The sequence below is a fragment of the Seriola dumerili genome, unplaced genomic scaffold (assembly GCF_002260705.1).
Source record: "Seriola dumerili isolate Sdu_G_001 unplaced genomic scaffold, Sdu_1.0 BDQW01000169.1, whole genome shotgun sequence".
NCBI lineage: Eukaryota > Metazoa > Chordata > Actinopteri > Carangiformes > Carangidae > Seriola > Seriola dumerili.
In genome coordinates, this window is record NW_019174424.1 from 2,129,917 (window position 1) to 2,142,390 (window position 12,474).

A 12,474-nucleotide genomic window follows, 5' to 3' on the forward strand; every position below is an offset into this window, starting at 1 on the left:
TCATAGTCTTCACATAAAGCACCTCATTTTTTCCCCTGGGTATTAAATGTGCAGTAGCTACATAAAACTTTAAACCTTCTAACATTATTCTTCATCAGTCTATATTGTATTCGAAATGTGACAATTCATTTCCTTCAGCTCCCTACAACAAATGTGTTTTAACTGATCAGGAGAGTGATTCATGTGTTGGTTTTTGGAATCATAAGAAGACTTTAAAGCTTTTTTCTTTAAATGATCATAATGTATGGAATTGATAATCTATGATTTTACCAAAAAGTGAATTATGTTTTAATGTTCCAGTGGTCGAGATTAATATTTTTTAATAAAACACGCGGTCTCTGAAAATCAATTTAGTGTTAAGGAATAAACCAGCGGTTCCGAATCTTCTTGTCCTGTGACCCCTTACAAAAAAAAGCAGGTTGGGGCTCCTTGTAATATTTCAGAGATGTCCATGTGTTCAGTTCCACCTAAGAGACATTTCCATGTTACACGTCTCAGATGGTTTCAATTGGACAACTGTCAAATTATCCAATACATAAAAGCATATATAAAAGGAAAAAGAGACAAAGGCTCAGTTCAAAGTTCAAAAGAATTATACAAATGTGGGTGAGGTCATGTCATGAATTGGGAAACACTGGACTAAGTACCTAATTGTATATGAAGAAGTTAACATGAACTCCACCTTGACCAGTTACAACAGTTAAATTCTGCTTACACATTGATGCATCAGATGAAAACTCTGGTCATATTGGAGAGGACCTGGTAAGTGGTACATGGGTTAGCAGCACCACCTTCAGGCCACAGTGAGCACATAGTTAAACTAAGCACTTGAGACCAGCGGTTTATGTGTCAAATGTTATTTTAGAAGTGATAGAAAGGGAGAGAGGACATCAAGACGGACAATCCTACAATTAAACGCTCTAAAGGGATTCCACTGATGGGTCAAAATTAACCCTTGAATCACTGGAGGAAAGAAAGCTCCAGGATGTAAGCAGGATGCTTCCTGCTACTGCCCCTACTGTGAACTTTGTGACCACTCCTCATGGTAGACACAGGCTTCACCTTGTGAAAAAGCCATGACCCCCTGAAAGATTGACAAGCCATTCAGGTCTTCTTCAGTATACATCAACGTTGCTTCCTTCATCCCCGACCAGGACGGTGTCATTACCCAAAACACCTTGTCTGTTTGAGCTGAAGTCTCTGCCTTTGCCACGGACGGAGAAAATTAATAACCGAAGATCAATTTAGGCTGAACCCGTCATTATTTAGGCATCATATTAGACTGAATTTCCAAGGTCACTCTTGACCTGTTGAGAGCTTTTTCTTCAGTTCCATGATAACTGGGCAAACCCCATCTGCTGATGAACATCATGTCACATGATCAATAGCCCCAGAAAAGCTACTAAAATGGACATTGTGGTGAGATTTTGCAATAGCTGTTTCCAAGGTTAAGAGTGAACTTTGAACTTGAGCGTTTAAGTCCTTAGAGTGTTGATATCGTGTGTTTACTGTGAACAAATGAGAGTGAAGTTTTGATTATGTTTTTATTAGGAGCCTAATACTGAAAAATAGAGACAGCTTGTCTACAATGTGATGAAGGCAGCATGTCGCTTATTGTCTGTGATGTGAGTGCAGTTCCACAGTGAACCTGATGATGGATACATAATGTGTACATCTTTTGTTCATCACTGCTGTCTCTGTGCTGCTGTCGCTGACATGCAACTGAATGTGTCAAAAAGAAGACAAGAAACACGGGGAAGAAGGAAAAAGAAAAAAAAAAGAAGGTTCAATCATGACTTATATAACAGGGGCTTCATCTTTGTAAAGTTTCAGTAGCTCCCTCTGTCACGGCTCTCAGAAAAGGGACCCAGGAGCACGACTCAGGAGGTCGATGTACATGTACAGAGTCCTTATTTAGAGAAAAAACACAAGGATACAGGAATCCAAGCGGGCAAACAAAGTACAAAGGCTCGGGCTGCAGGAGGCAAAATCCAAAAAATAGAGGCAAGGTCAAAAACACAATCAGGACCAAAACAGGCAGGCAAAGAACAGAGCGCTGGAAAGCTAAGGCACATGGCACAAGGACAACCTGGCAGAGAGGAAGTGGAAGCCGGCTGGTATATATACTAGAGAGCTAATGAGGGAGTGGGGGGCAGGTGAGCAGGTGAGTGGGGAGGAGGAGCAGGTCAGGGGATCCTACTGGCGGGAGCGGCAGGTGGGAGTGGCAGGGTCTGAAATGACAGCAGAATCAGAGCATGTATGCACAAACAACTGGACAGAATGAATGAATTAAAGGATGAACGAGCAGAGTGAAACTCAAAACCATGACACTACCTCTCAGGAGTTATTTAACAGTATGATTCACATCAAAGCGCTCAGGACTCCTGCTGCTAAACTCCAAGGCCAGACAGCCCATCTCCACTCTGACGCACTAATAACCATCCCTTTATGAAGTTCATAAAACCCACTCCTCACTACATCACTGCAGATGGTGGGTGAGGCTAATAGCTGGAAAAGTAGCACAGACCGCCACCTCACTTGGACTCCTTTGAACTGAACCGTATGCAGATTGAACAGGGGGGTAACCATATGCATGTTTCTGTGTGTATTTGAAAGGAGGAAGACTCGATCTCTTGGTGTGTGTGTGTGTGTGTGTGTGTGTGTGTGCGCGTGCGCGTGTGTCCTCGTCCTTATCCTGTCACAGCAGGGGAGAGACATGAAAGACTTTCTACAGTGTGTTTGGTAACTGCAAAGTCCTCCGTTCTGCCTAAACAGCATAAGAGACGACAACCTCATCAGGACACGGTCGAAAGCCAGACATCATCTCTTTTCTGTGCATCCACACTCTCCTGGGCACACACACACACACACACACACACACATACAGATGTGCACACACCTTTGGGGCAGTTGACCAATCAATAGTCTTGACTGTGTAAAAGTACACAGAAGTGTGTATATGGCGCTTTCTCTTTTCCACACAGGCCTTTCTTTGTTGTGTGTAACCTTTTGATCTAAATGAAAAAAAAAAAGAGAAAAATCGGGGCTTAGGTAGGCCAATGTGTTTGAGAGGGGAGGTTATGCTAAAAAGGGTGGTGGTGGTGCTGGTGGTGGTGGTGGTGGGGTGAGTTGCCACCTTTTCATGTTACCTCTCCTCTGCTCAGCTTTATAACGAATGTCAACGCTGATAACAAAGCCTCATTTGCATATCATAATCCCCATCTCTCGACCTTCTGATCAGGTGTACTTGGAAGCACGGCTGTGTTCTTTCAAAAAAGAGAAAGAGACATAGAGCAAGAGAGGAAAAAACTCTGTTCACTTTGAAAGCTGTTTGAAGTTCTCTGCCAGAGTTCAAATAACACTAAAACATGTGCATGGCATTGAGTGGCTGATTTGTATTAAAAAGAAGAAAGGCGGAGGGATGGAGGGATGAAAGGAGGTCACGGAGGGAGACTGAGGGAACTTTCTGGAGCTAGTGAGGCTAAAATCCTTTGGATCTCATGTCTCTACATATACAGAGGAGCAGGCCCCTTTGTATTCGATCTTTGAACTTAAACATGATGTGTTAGGTATTTGGACCCCCCTAAAAAAAAAAAAAAGTTATTTATTCCTCAAATTAGATTTTCTTTTTATTTCGATTTGTGGACTGGTGTCTTTATATGATGTGTTTGGCTAATCCCAAAGCAGTAAATTTCTTTCTAATGTTACCCAGATTTTCATCATGAAAAAAACAAAATGCCACTTTTTTCTTTTTTTTTGTCTCATTGATGCTTCACACTAACAGACAGCTGAGCAAAACTGCTCTGCCAAGCTTCAAAGGAGCTGCTGCTGGGTGATGGCAAAATGAGAGAAAGAGGCGTGGAATCGTGGCAATGCTTTCTGCAGAGGTCAAGGTGTGTGTCTGCATGTGTGAGAGAGTGTTATTAGCAGCTCTGCGTGTCATAGCAACAGATCCAAAGGTCACGGACCACCCCAACTGTGTGTTCACACACTTCATCATCAACCACCATACTGATCAACAGTGGCCGGACTGTTCATACAGGGAAGAAGGTTTGGATGACTACCAATACACTATGTTTCTGCCCTCTCTCTGTCAGATACTCCTTCTTGGCTTGGACACACTGTTCTCAGCAGCCTATGGTTTCTGAATCCCAGTTGTGAAGACCAGACGTCCTTTCCCATGTGTGAAGAGGGCCTCCAGCAGAGTTGCTTCAGCTCCTCCACAGTCTCATAGTCCTCCGTTTGGCCAGAGTTGTAAAGCTGGGCCCTGGGAGTCGCCCGCCTCCACTCTGATCCACTCAGCCCAGCTCTGCAGCAGAGGCTGCCCTGCCAGCTCCTTTATCCCAGCTACCGCACACCCAGGGCGGGCAAAGCCAGACTGACAGTCCCCCGCTGCCTCCAGAGCCTCCGTCTCATTTCCCCCTGTTGCCGCCCACCACCCCTCTCAGCTTTTCAATCTTCGAAGCAATTAGAAGGAGATCCCTTTCTTTTGTCGTCTATCCGTGGAAAGAAGAAAAGCGAGAGAATGAGAAAAAAAGAAGAAGGAGGGCCAAGTTGTTGGTGCTGGTGGAGCTCAGGCCTAGCCAGGAGCCACTTGTGAAGCCCTGGGTATTAGGACTCACATGGTTTGTTTGGAAAGGCTTCTCCAGGGGCCAAAGTGGGATTACGTTGCAGATTGCAAGTTCCCATGGAAGGGACCTATACCAGCGAGGGCTTTGGTGGGTGGGTTTCAGGTTGGGGGCCATAGAAGAGGTCTTTATGAGTTTGGGGTCTGTGTGAATGGAAAGGGCCAACTCCCAGCATGCTAGCCCTCCATATTAGATGGACACAGAGAGGCTATTGAAGTTACCCAGACATCTCTCCTTTATTTCTTCCCTTTTCTCTCCCTCTCTCTCTCTCTCTCTCTCTCTCTCTCCCTCTCCTCTCGAAGGCTTAGCTGTTTGCCGGGCAAGAAAAGAGTAAAATACTGATCTCGGAGCTGAAATTATTCTTGTGTTAATTTTTATGACGATTTGTGATTTTGAGCAAACATAATATGATATGACTGTTGGAAGCTTCAGTTAGGTTTTAGTGTGAATTAAAGCAGTGGCTCTGAGAACACAAAGACATCACCTTGAATTATCTCTGCTAAATTTAGTTGGGATTTATTGTCTGAAATCATCTTAAGATAATGCTGAAAAAACTCTTAACAGTGTTATATTAAAATAAAGAAACAGAGGTCTTGAAAGGAATATTTATTCCAAAACTATTAATACACAATGGAAAATATTACTCCGTGACTGATCAGTAACTTCAAAAGTGCTGGTTTTACAAACAAAGGTTTAAAATAGACAATAACATTATACGATATATAATATTACTACCTCTGGAGGTTTTATTGATCGATCAGCTATTACATTTAAAAAATGCATATAAGGTCTCAAATATGTTAATTAAGCATGTTTGGTGTCCCTTTATTAATTGATTACATTAGGTAAGGGGGGGTATATCAATTAAATGGAGAAAAAGTCTCACTGTTTCTCTACTGAACAAATTCTCTCTCTGTTCTTGCACTGTTCTGTTTCTGAGCTCAGAAAATAAAAAAAACAAATGTGATTGCAAAAGAACAGTAGACTAACAGAAGCCAGAAAAAGGAGAGAAAAAAAGAACAACAGACAATCATATGAAGAGAGAGAAAGAGGATGAGAAGGACCCGAGGGACCATGATGATCTGAAGCAGTATCATAATTTTATTTTTTCTGATGTGTGATCAGATGCTGGAGAGCATCATTTAAAATTGTCAAGGAAACAGCAGAACCCCCACAGAGAGCCTTAATATGATCACTCTTTCTTGGAAAAAAAACACACATGACTCCTCAACTTGAATGCAAACGCTCTGTGTTTATAAATAAAAAGATAGAGTTCAGATATAGTGGTGTGTAAGGCTTGCACCTCTGGAACAACATCTGGTAGACTCGGTCTGAAATCCTCTAAAAGGACACACCCAACTTAAAATGCACAAGCATGTCTTTGCCCGTTTCTGATTTGGTGGTTTATTTTTGTTGATGTTTCAAGATATAACAAAGTGAATGTCAAAACATCCATGTCACCACCAGCATAAGCCTTTCATTAACCAATATGCAATAATATGCAACGCAGTCTGAGGCGTGATGTGTTTTGAGTGAGTGTGGCAAGAGAAACTCTCTCTTCACTGTTGTTATTGCTCGGATTTATCAATGAACAAACTCAGAAAATAATGGAAAATAAATGTAAACATTAAAAATGGCATCATGCCTGATACGTGCCAGCTCCTCGAAATCGGCATGAAACTGTTTATATGTGAACTCATCTGGATGCATTTGCATACATCCTTCAAAACTCTCAGTGTATCCGATCATACATAGTCAGCCCTTGCCACTGACGCAGTCAATCAATAAAACTTTATTTGTATAGATATATATACAGATCAGATTATTGTAATCGAAGGTAGTTTAATAAGTCAGTACAAATCCAATTAAGTATACTGTGTCTTCTGTGGAGGCACATATCTCTGCCCTCTAGTGTTGAGCTTGTGCTACTGCAGGATGTGGCATCAACAGGACAACACAACACCAGTGGGTGTCTTTTAAAACCAGCATCTCAGTTTTCACAGCCAGTTAGTATTTTAAACATTTTGAGATGTGATGTGCAATTGAATGTAGAGAAAAAAAAAAGAAAAAGAAAAAAAAAAAGATTAAATAACGGGTAAAATCTAACATTACTGACTACAGTTTGCTAATAAAATAGTTTGAAGATCAAAACGTGCTCGATTGATGATCTCATACACTGAAATACATAAACAGCTTCAGTGAGAAATGAAACTGTCATGAAATTAGGATGAAGAGTCTAAACCTGACTTAATGCGATTAGTTTCTGTAAGACATGCTCTGGTTCAGGCTGTGTGTGTGTGTGTGTGTATGTGTGTGTGTGTGTGTGTGTGTGAGTGTGTACACACACAACTCATTAAGGAGCCCTTCACAACTAGAACTTCTCTTCCAGATTAAAGCAGTAACTTCTGAATCAGCACCATCGCTCTCCAGATGTCTCCCAGCCCGTACCCTCCTCTCCCCTCCTGCCCTTCAATCTCTCCTGGTCACCGTATGGCCTACCTCCCACCGCCCCCCAACCCCACCCCAACCCCCCCCAGCCCCCAGCACCCCATCAGTCTCTGTCTGCAGACCAAACAGCCTCACTCCCCTTCTACTCTCCCCCAACCCCCTCCAGCCATAGCCCTTTGAGCTGTGCCGTCGCAATGCATAAATACATAAATCTGGTGCTCTCTCATGCATGTGTGTGTCAGTGTGTGTGAATGTGTGTGTGTGTGTGTGTGTGTTTGGATGGGTGGGGGATGTCGACATATAGACGATGGCCCGGCAACCCCACAGGCAGACCCCCTTTCATGTGTCACCAGATCACAGAAGCGACTCTAGTGTTTACACACCAGACCCATCCAGACACAGAACCAGCCCACCCACCCCCCCCCCCCCCCACCCCCACCCCCCCAAGAATCTGCCCCAGTTGTGTCCCCCAGAACCTGTCACCCAGGCAAGGGAAGCTCAGGGACAAAGGCTGGGAGTCAACCTGGAGGTGGTGGTGCCAGACTGACTCTCTGATCTGACCGCCTGCCGCAAACCTGATGGGAGATACAGCCAGAGGTCGGAGGTCAAGGAGGCCATAAAAAAAATAATAAAATAAAAACAGTTTGGCTAGATCTTAGCCGCCCTACTCCTACATACACTTGATTTAAGGTCATGTGATTACAGAGATTTGGGTGTCAAGTCACTGAGCTCATCATTACATGGTTACTGAGGAGTCACGCCACTGAAAAGCTCCGTTATTCCAGAGCCAGCGTGTGATTTCACGGTTGAGAGAGTCATCTTCCACAAAGCTCGTCATATCACGATCGTCGACAAATTTGCAAACTTCTCAGAGCGTCACATAAGAAACTTTTGGTAATGGATGGTTAACGGAGGAATGCGAGCACAATGATGATTTGTGCAATGAGTTAGAGTTTCAAAACGCAGTCAACCTTGTCTTTTATCTCTCCATCAGTGCATTCAAAAGTGATGACTGTGAAAAAAAAGAGGTAAAGATCAAAAAAACTCAACTCACAAGAGCAACGTATGAAGATAGGATCTCCACAGATTCACTTTTGCTTTCAATAAAACAGTTGAATTCAACTTAAAGTTCTGCAGTAACAACCATGAATTCTTTTCTTCCCTCCTGAAACAAAAAAAAAAAAAGGTAAGAGAAAATGAGACTAAAGCAAAAGAGGAGAAAACAACAAAGCTAAAGGAAGCATTTTATCCTGCTGTGTTAAATTGGGTGTGACTATGAACGATTCTGAGGCCCTGAAAAGGATGAGAAAACACACCCACGTGCGCGCACGCACACACGCACATATTGCACACAACAAAAACAAATTAACATCTAAAATGCTCCGGCTTGTTTCAACCGTTCACTTCAAACCATCATCAGGCCTCTAATGGGGGCCAAGTTCAAAGCTCCACTAGACTCCCGCTGCTTTGCTGACATGGAGGAACAACACTTTTGTCTCCCTCTCCCTCCCTGTGTTTATCCTTTGCTTTGCTCTCTTTCAACTCTTTATCTTCTTCGATCTCTCTTTCACTGCTTCCCTCCTTTATATTTCATCCCCCCTTTTCTCCAAGAAGACCCCTCATTTTATTTAACCTCGACCCCTTCTCCTCGGCTTCTTTTTTTTTTGTTGCCTTTTTCGCCTGCTCTTGCCCTGTCTCCTTCTCTTATTTCTTTTTCAATATTTGATTCCACGGTACATTCGGTTCTCTGCATCCCTCTTGTTCTTGCGTTCTGCCTTTTTGTATCTCAATCCGGCTTTCATCACGTATGCCAGTCTTTCAAATCTGACAGACATTGATCAGTCCGCAGCAGCGGGGATGCTGTCCTGGTGCAAGTATGTTCAGAGAGCTCCATCTAACCCTGGATCCAAACAGAGCCTTGAACAGCGAGCTCTCAAAAGACAACCGCTGGTCCGAGATAGACAGTTGCTCAGCGCTGCCCTGCAGATATTTGCCAGGATCAAAAACCCTTCCCGTCTCCCCCTCTTTCTCTCCTCTCGCCTCTTCTCCTCTTTCTCTCCCTCACCGCCCTTTACTCTTTCGAAGATGGCACTTCCACAAATGTTTAACTCCAGCTATCTGCTCATTAAGAGGTCTTCAAAGCCTTCCATTGATGTAAAAGCATCCATTTGAATTTGTAATCACCCTTTGCTGTACGGCTGCTGCGCTCAGCGTAATTTCCCCCGGATTTTCTGATAGCCGGCTCAAAGAGCTAACAGCCCGTTTTCTACTCTCCGAGTGGTGGGAGAAAGAAAGAAAAGGACTTTATCGAACTTTTGGAGGAAGGGAGGTGCGTATTTGTGAAGGCCTTGGGTTTGTTTATATATGCTGACAAAGAAAGAAAGAATATATAGAAATTCACTCTGCTGACAACTCTCATAAGAAGATAAGAGCGGTGAGAAAAACCCTCTGGAGCTGGATAAGGTTTGTTTGAAGATTAAAGTTCTGTCGTCATCATAGGACAGGCTATTTTCTTGAAAGGCACTTAAATAGCCCAGAAATTGGTTTGTCTATAGGGAGTGCCTTTAACTGATATAGCCTTTAATGGTAGGTATTTTTTAATATTCCACCACACAAACTTAAAGGTGTCTGAGGCTGTGAGAAAACACACTTTTCACACATGATAAATTTTAAAAGAATGCCAAGCAACACATTCGGTAGCGACCTGTACGCATATTTAGCTCAAACATCCTCCGTGAGTTGAGATGATGGAGAGCCAAACTCTGTCACTCCATCACGACACCAAGAAGAAGAAGATACTGGGGAAAAAAAGGCAGAAAAAGAAGAAATCTGTCAGATCCTGGAGGCAGAAGAACACACCTTTACATCTGGATTTCCTCACAGGACAGAAAGTGTTTGAAATCTAATACATAAACATTATTCCCCCGGCTCGCCAGTTTTCCCTTCACCTGTGCAAAAGCAGGCTCTTCTTCTGAGCCACTTTGGGGAACTTTCACAACACAGTCTTCCTTCAGTAGGTTCAATAAAAGGGCTGACTGGGATTTGGCTCCTGCCATGTTTCATCAAACACGCTTGTCTTCAGCCATCGCAGGTCTGTCTGTCTAACAGCTCCTCATAAATAGCACTTTCCTCAGGTTTCCACTGCTGTCTACTGAAATGTGGATATTAAATGAGCTCTGTACAAGTTAAAAGATTTTAAGTTGAATTCTCAGGACTCAGAGTTAAAGACATCTGGGAAATATGCTTTACAGCCTGCTAATGCTAATCAGAAAAACTATATTGATCCCCACGGGGAAATTGCTGTGTTACAATTGCTCAACATGCAGTTAAGAAAGAGGAGGTAAATAAGTAAAAAAGCAAAAACTACTATAAAATAGTAATGCGCAGAAAAACAATAAAAAAATTTACAACTGCAAATATGCAAAAAGCAAAAAATAATGTGCAGTATGAACAAAAGTGCAAAAATGTTAACATACAAAGTACATTAACAGTAATTTAACAGTAACTGAACTATAATGTGCAACGGTAAACTGAATGAAAAGTGTAATGTGGGCCTTCTGAAGTCTGTTGGTGTGGCCTGCCCCAGCAGACCACAGCATAGAAAATGTTGCTGGCCACCACAGACTCTTAAAACATCCATACCATGGTGCCACAGATGTTGAAGGACTGGAGTCTTCACAGGAAAAAGAGCAGACTCTGGCCTTTCCTATAGAGAGCTGCAGAGTTCCTGGTCCAGTCCAGTTTTGCTGTCCAAGTGGACACCCAGGTGTTTGTACTCCTGCACCATCTCTACCTCTCCCCTAATGGAAAGAAAGAGAAGCAGGAGTCCTGGATCGCCTGAAGTCCACTACCAGCTCCTTTGTTTTGCTGATGTTGAGCTGCAGGTGTTTCAGCTCACACCAGCCAAAACTGTCCCCCACCCTCTGGTACTCTGACACACCCCCCCCCTGATGCATCTAACAACTGCAGAGTCAGTGGAGAATTTCTGTAGGTGGCAGCTCTCTGTGTCGCACCTGAAGTCTACCACAACACAGCGACCTCCTCCAGATGTAATCTGATAGCCCAATCTGTCCGTACTAAACATCCATCACAATTTATAGGTGACTCTCAACAGATTGTTACGATCTACACACCGAGGCAAGGGTCACGAGACAAATGAAGGTAGCCGAGCTAATTTGCTGGCATGAATAACGACCAAGAGCTGACTGTGAGGTTGACAACATTGTTTTAGGAGTTGTTGTTTTTAATGTGACAATGAATACATTTCAGTAGGAAGTGAAAATGATATTTTGCTTCCATTACAGAAAGTTTATCACAGTAGTTTTAACACAAACTGATAATGCCAATACCCACATGCACACACATACTAATGCTAATGGTAGAAACAATTAGGATTCTAGGCTCCATGTTAATTTTGACACTAGAACACCAGTACTGTAATGCTTCAAATACAAATACAAACAACTAAGCCAATGCTTTTGCTAACACGAGCATAAATACTGATGTTATTTTGGTTAATCTGTAAGAGAGTCATGAAGAAATACAATTTGTGTATTAATTTTTTTGTGTGTGCGTGTGTGTGTGTGTGTGTGTGTGTGTGTGTGTGTGTGTGTGAGTGTGTGAGTGTAGTGAAGTGAACTGGTGGCAGACATGTCACAAGGACCATTGACTCCAGTCTAATCCCTTCCTGATGGCCTTTTCTTCAGACGCAGATGGAGACTAGGGGCTCTTGACCTTTGACCCGCACCACTAAATCACATCAGTCATTTGCTGTGAGGGCTGCAGGGCCCCAGGACTCCGCCAGGCAGATGGACAGCTGCGCACACACACATGCACATGCACACACACGCATACACACAAACACAATCAGGGACGCGCGGAAACAAAGGTGCTTTCGTGCACGTATCTGTATACAGCCATGTGTTCACATATATGACAAACAAGGTCTATACACCTTTCTTACACTATCTCACTTTCTTGCACTAGCACAGACACACAGAACGATGTGAACACACACATCCACACACACCACCACTAAACAATGGTCTTAAATCTGTGTTTAAAGTATTCTCTGTCATCTGAGTCCTTTTTACTCAGCCACATCACACACACTCTCTCTCTCTCCAGCTCTCTCCTACACTTTTTTTTAAACTCCTCTCTTCTCTTCTCTTCTCTTCTCTTTTCTCTTCTCTTCGTCCTCCCTCTCAAACCCTTCTGGTCTCCCTGTGATGTGGCTTCTCTGTTTCTGCTGAATAAAACACAGAGTAGGAGAGAGTGAAAGAGAGAGGGAGAGAGAGAGAGAGACAGAGAGAGAGAGAGGAGAGAGATGAAGAGACATGTAGACAGCTAGGAGACAGAAACACTAAGAAAGAAAGAGGTAGAGAGTGAGTGGAATAGA